The sequence below is a fragment of the Hyaena hyaena genome, unplaced genomic scaffold, assembly GCF_003009895.1.
Source record: "Hyaena hyaena isolate Hyena2069 unplaced genomic scaffold, ASM300989v1 scaffold_638, whole genome shotgun sequence".
In the NCBI taxonomy this organism is placed as follows: domain Eukaryota; kingdom Metazoa; phylum Chordata; class Mammalia; order Carnivora; family Hyaenidae; genus Hyaena; species Hyaena hyaena.
This window is the reverse complement of record NW_024081270.1, coordinates 1081803-1087070: the sequence shown is the minus strand read 5'-3', so window position 1 is coordinate 1087070 and position 5268 is coordinate 1081803. Positions and strand designations below refer to the sequence as shown.

At 57.0% G+C, this 5268-nt stretch overlaps 1 pseudogene; it reads left to right on the top strand.

Annotated features, from left to right (window-relative positions):
• Positions 1-3940: 3940 nt before the first annotated feature.
• Positions 3941-4650, top strand: LOC120219678 (annotated as a pseudogene).
• The last annotated feature ends 618 nt before the right edge of the window (positions 4651-5268 follow it).

Below are 5268 nucleotides of genomic sequence, written 5' to 3'. Positions count from 1 at the left end.
AGCAGACAGAGCAGGTGCAAGGAGCTGGGGTGTGTGACCTCCCCAGGGAAGAGGAGCTGGGAAGCTGCCCGCCCCCCTGCGGATCGTGGCATCCACGTGCAGGCAAGAGAGGATCTGGGCAGACAGCTGTGTCCCTAGGTCAGAGTGGGGCTTTGAGATGGTCGACCTCCCTCTGGGTCCCCACGGCTCCCAGGCGGGCTTTGTGACCCATGGGACCCCTGAGGCCCCCACGAGGAGGCCGTGCAGCTGTGCCCACTTCTCTTGGGACACCTGCCAGGGCAGTGTCCACGTGACAAGCTGGATCTGAGGGCACCCAGCAGAGGGACCACACGGACAGACAGAGACAGAGACCGACTGAGAGAGAAACAGAGACAGGGCCCGACCTGTGTGTGCAGGTCTTTCAGAGGCCACGTTCCAGGCCCTGGGGCCCTGGGCTAGATCCTGTCCGAGCGTGTGGCGCCCCTGCTGCCTGGGGATGTTGTGTTGTGTCTCAGGGAGCTGCTGAGGCCGCTGAGCAGAGAATCATCTCGGGCTGCTGGAGGTCCAGGGACCTGGTGGAGCAAAGAGAACAGACCCACTGCCTGGCCCTCCACCCTCAGACCCCCTCTCCCAGCATCTAGAGACTTCTCTGGGGAAGGCAGGGCTGGTGAGAGAGCCAGAGGGATGTATACCACCAAGGGCAGTTGAGCTCATACCACCCAACTGGCCTTTCCAGGGTCACCCACCCCAGCATCCAAACCACAGACATGGCCCTATGGATGCAACAGGCATGCGATGTCCCTGCTGACCTCCCCTGGGCCCCGGCAGGCTGGAGTCAGGTGCCAGGGGCTCCGCACTTGTCAGAAAGTCCCCAGGCTCTCTCCACAAGGGGTCTTGAATTCCAAGCTTCCCCGCGCGCCAGGGGTGCAGGTGGGTTTCCCTGGGCCACCTCCCATCTGAGGAGGCCAGTGCAGAGACCAGCACAAGCGACGCACCTGCTGGGGCAGAATCGCGGCCCCTCTGGTCCGTGGCAGGGGGATGTCTGGGATGAACAGGACTGGGGTGTCTGCTCCTTCCTGACACCCCCAGCTTAGCAGACAGAGGTTCACAGGTGGCTTCAGTCCTAGGAGGTGATGGCCCTCCCCTTCGGTTGACCCACCTCTATCCATGTACCTGGAGCCCCTGGAGCACAGGCGATGGAACACTGCTCCAGGACAGGACACCTTAGGAATCGAAGTGACCACTGGAGACACATTCTCGTGGGCCTCGTGTTTGCACTTTGTGCCCGGGCCCCTAAAATCTCCACACAGGCTGGTTGTTTTATTTTACTTTAAAACTTTAAACATGTTAGTGGGAACTGCCTCTGTTTAGGGTGTCCAGCACAGTGATGTGAGGCACACGTACCAGGGACGTGATGGCTGGAGCCAAGCTCTGGACCCACCTTCTCCCCACTCGGCTGCCGTCTGTGTGTGGTCACAGCACCTGAGGTCACACACATTCAGTACAGGGCTGTCAGCTGGTCACTGTGCCGGGCGCCAGCCTCCAGGCTTCCTCTGCATCACTGCCACAGTGTGCCCCGCGATCGACACGTCCCCACCCCGGGCCGCTCTGTGCGCAGCCTCTGCCTGTTCTTCAGATCCCACGTGTCAGTGAGACCACACAGCCTTTTCTTTGTGCGGCTGGCTTATTCCACTCAGCATAATGTCCTCCAGATCTGCCCACTCATTTTCACGGCTGAGCAGTATTTCATTGTATATACATCACTCTTTGGAGGGACACTTAACCTGTTTCCATGACTTGGCCATTGTGAACAATGCAGCCATGAACGTGTGGGTGCGGCGATCTCTTCCAGACAGTGATTTCCTTTCCTTTGGGTAAAAATCCCCAGGAGTGGAATTACTGGACCATCGGTTGGTCCTATTTTGAACTTTGGAGGAACCTCCATGCTGTTCCCCAAGGTAGCTGTAGCAGTTTGCATTCCCACCAGGAGTGCAGGAGCGTTTCTTACTCTCCACATCCTCGTGAATACTTGTTATTTTAAAACAATGAAGATTTAAACAGGGCCCTCATTGCCAGCAAGGAGCCAGGATGCATGCAGGGAGATAGATAGTCTTTTGTCCTGGGAGGAAACAGCAGAATGTCTTAAAATTCATTGAGTGTGGTAAGTCTCTCTCGGCCACCCCATGTCCCCTGAGCTTGTAGGAATGAATACTCAGCAGGAAGTTAGGGAGAGGGGATACAAAGGCAGAAGGAAAGGGATGAGAGACACAGAAAGAGGGAAGAACTGGAGAGCGGGTGCTGGGCACAGCGGGGGTGGTCCAGGCTGGAAACAGCTCCCTGCCACCCACACTGCTCTGACCCGGCGGGTCCAAGAGGTGCTGTCACAGCCCTCAGGTGGGACCATGCCTGCCCAGCCGCCGTGAACGTTGATGGGCAGCAGGGCTATTAGACATGTTGGTGTTTCCGGGGAGGACCTGATACGGGCCCTGAAACTGCAGCCGCTGTGATTGTTAATAATGATTCATGTCAACAACCTTTTGGTGCCCATGGGCGTTTCCTCTGACCACACTCACTGCAGTGATCGCGTGTGTGATCTCGTGGGTCTGATGGTCCCAAGCTCTTAAAGGGACGCAGCCTCTTCCACTGTTTCACTGGCTCTTTCATTTCTCTGCTTGTTTCACGGGCACTGGGAGAAGGACAGATGGGAGGAGAGCAGGGACACCGCTGGGGGCAGAGCAGTGCCTGCCTGGAGGCCCCGCAGCGCCCACGGCCGCGGCAAGAATCAGCTTGTCACCCATGCAGACCGCTCCTCCACGGAAGACATTAAAGGACAACAAGTCAGAAGTTCCATTCTTGGGCTTTCCCCTCAGATAAGCCTCCAGCAACGTAGGACCTGAATCCAGAAAGATCCCGAGGGAGACTCTCCTCTTCATGTTCCAATGTGGATGGGAGCTTCCCAGTCTCCAGCTGTGTCGTGCAGCCTCTTGGGTCCATCAGGGGCTCGGCCACACCTGCTGCGGGCCTGTGCGCCCCGGCCGCGTCCCCGGGAGTTGGCACCCGGGATTTTCCTGCAGGTGACCACCTGTCCCCAGGAGCGCTTCAGCCTGTCTCTTCCCTCCAGCTGCAGTGCCCGGCCACTGGGGCAAGGGGGTGCTAGAGGCAGATGCGGTGCAGAGGCCCCTGGGTGTGTGCAGGGGGAGTGATGACGGTGGGTGTGTTCAGGAGCACAGGGGTGCATGCCAAGTGGGGAGGGGAGTGTGTGGAGGGGGCAGGTGCGTGCAAGCAGGGGGGCCCACAGGTGAGTGCAGAGGGGCACTGATGGGTGCAGGGGGCAGTGAGGCTGCGGCGTGCATGCAGAGGGGAGGGAAGGCCAGTGGGTGTGTCAGGGGGCACTGAGCTCAGGTCCATCATTGTCCTGAGGTCAGCCCTGGGCAGGGACTCAGGACAGTCCCTGCTTCTTAAGGGTGTGGTGTGGGTCCCAGCAGGGGATGCTGTGCCTGCACGGTCTCTTGTCCGAAGTCAGAGGGGGCAGGAACAAAGAATTAGTTAATTAGAGAGTGCAAACCCAGGTCAGGGTGGAGGGAGTGAAATTCCCTTTCTGTTCTTGGCGTCTTCACTGTTGACACTCTACCCACCATGATGCCCCTTTGGGGGGGCAGTTGGCAGTCTGTGTACCTGAGTACCTGTGACTGAGGCTCAAACATATGCAAGGCTCCTCATCAAACGTGCTTGGCCGCTGTGAGTGGCAGATGGAATTACAGCGGCCGTCTCCATGCTGCCCACAGGGACCGGTCCGAAGTGTGGCACCACCTCCCAGGGACACACGTAGCTTTCAAAGAGAAAGGGTGTAAGAGCTGCTCCAAAGTGAGCCAGGCAACTGTGAGCACCACCTCTGCCCAGCTGTGGAATCCTGGTGTCTCAGCTGATGGTCAGGAATTAAGCTGTCATCTGTATCCCTCAAATGGAAGAAATGGGGAAAACTGCTATCCAGCTGCAGAGACTTCTAAAGACTGAGTGGAATTCCCAGTGCATCCTCTTCACCTATTTCCAAGGGGACATCAGCAGCATAGTGGAGGAACACTTCTGCAGAGCTCTGAACAACGTCAGGAGCCCCCAGCGACTGAGCCCCTTGAGCCAGAGTGCAGATGTGATCCTGAGCAATGACAGTGCCATGCCTCCAAATCAGTGGCGTTTCTCTTCTCAGGGGACAAAGCCAGAGCCAGAAGCATCTTTTGCATATGGTGCCACCAAGTGCAGCTTCAACGGGCCTCGTCTCAAGACTATGGATCAGTACCTGGTGTCCCTGGCGGGGAGCCCCCCTGTTCCATCTGGTGAGCTGTGGCATTACCTCTCCCCAGCCAGCCCCAGCTCCTCAGAGGCTGGCTACTCTCACGCCTACTCCAGCGGGCACAAGGTGCCAGAGCCCCAGCCCGATGGGAAATAGGAGCCCTCCTGGAGCCTCCCCCAGCAAGACCGACACCCAGCCCCTCCTCAGGAATCTGCAGCAGCGCTGCCCAGATAGCCGGACGCACGGGACGGCTCTTCAGCGTGCCTCCCAGCTCCGCCCACTGTGAGAAAATGTATTTCTCCCCAGCGTGCGGACCTGCCAATGCCAACCTTGTAAGCGAAAAACGTCAGTCTCCAGAGAGAAGAAATGTGCTCTTTTATTGAACTTTGGTCTGAAGAAGAGAATTCCTTTTTCCAAACCTGCTCATGATTTTCTACTATGAATCTAGAGGGTCTAGAGATGGCACCGTCCTTTTCTCTTGCCGTCACTAAAGAGCACTGCACCAGGAGCAAGTTTCTGTTCTCCCTAAAAGTCTACACTTCTGCTCCTTGGCACGTACCCCGTACAGCAGGAGTTCTCAGATTCAGTGACTCCCTAGTACACGAAATGTTTAAGAGAGCAGTTCAGGGATGGGACCGCAGAGGCTCATCCCACCCTCCCTGCAACCACTGCCCTCCTAGTTAGAAATCAGAGTCCCCTTACCCTCTCCCAGAAGGACCTGTGGGACCGCACGGGGTCGTCCCACTTTGCCACCTGAATGGACAAGCTCTGAGGAACAGCCCGAAGCTTTCTAACCTCACCCAGACTGTGCCAACTGCACGCCAGCCTCCACCAAAAGCAAAATGAACATAAGACACACTGAGAAAGAGTTGAGGCTGGGCATTCCCTGCATCTTCAGGGTATAGCAGGAAGTTGAGAAGGTTTCAGGAAGGTTCTCATGAATAAAGTACTTTCTCCTTTTTAAATGTTTTATTTTTGAGAGAGCACATGTGATTGGGGAG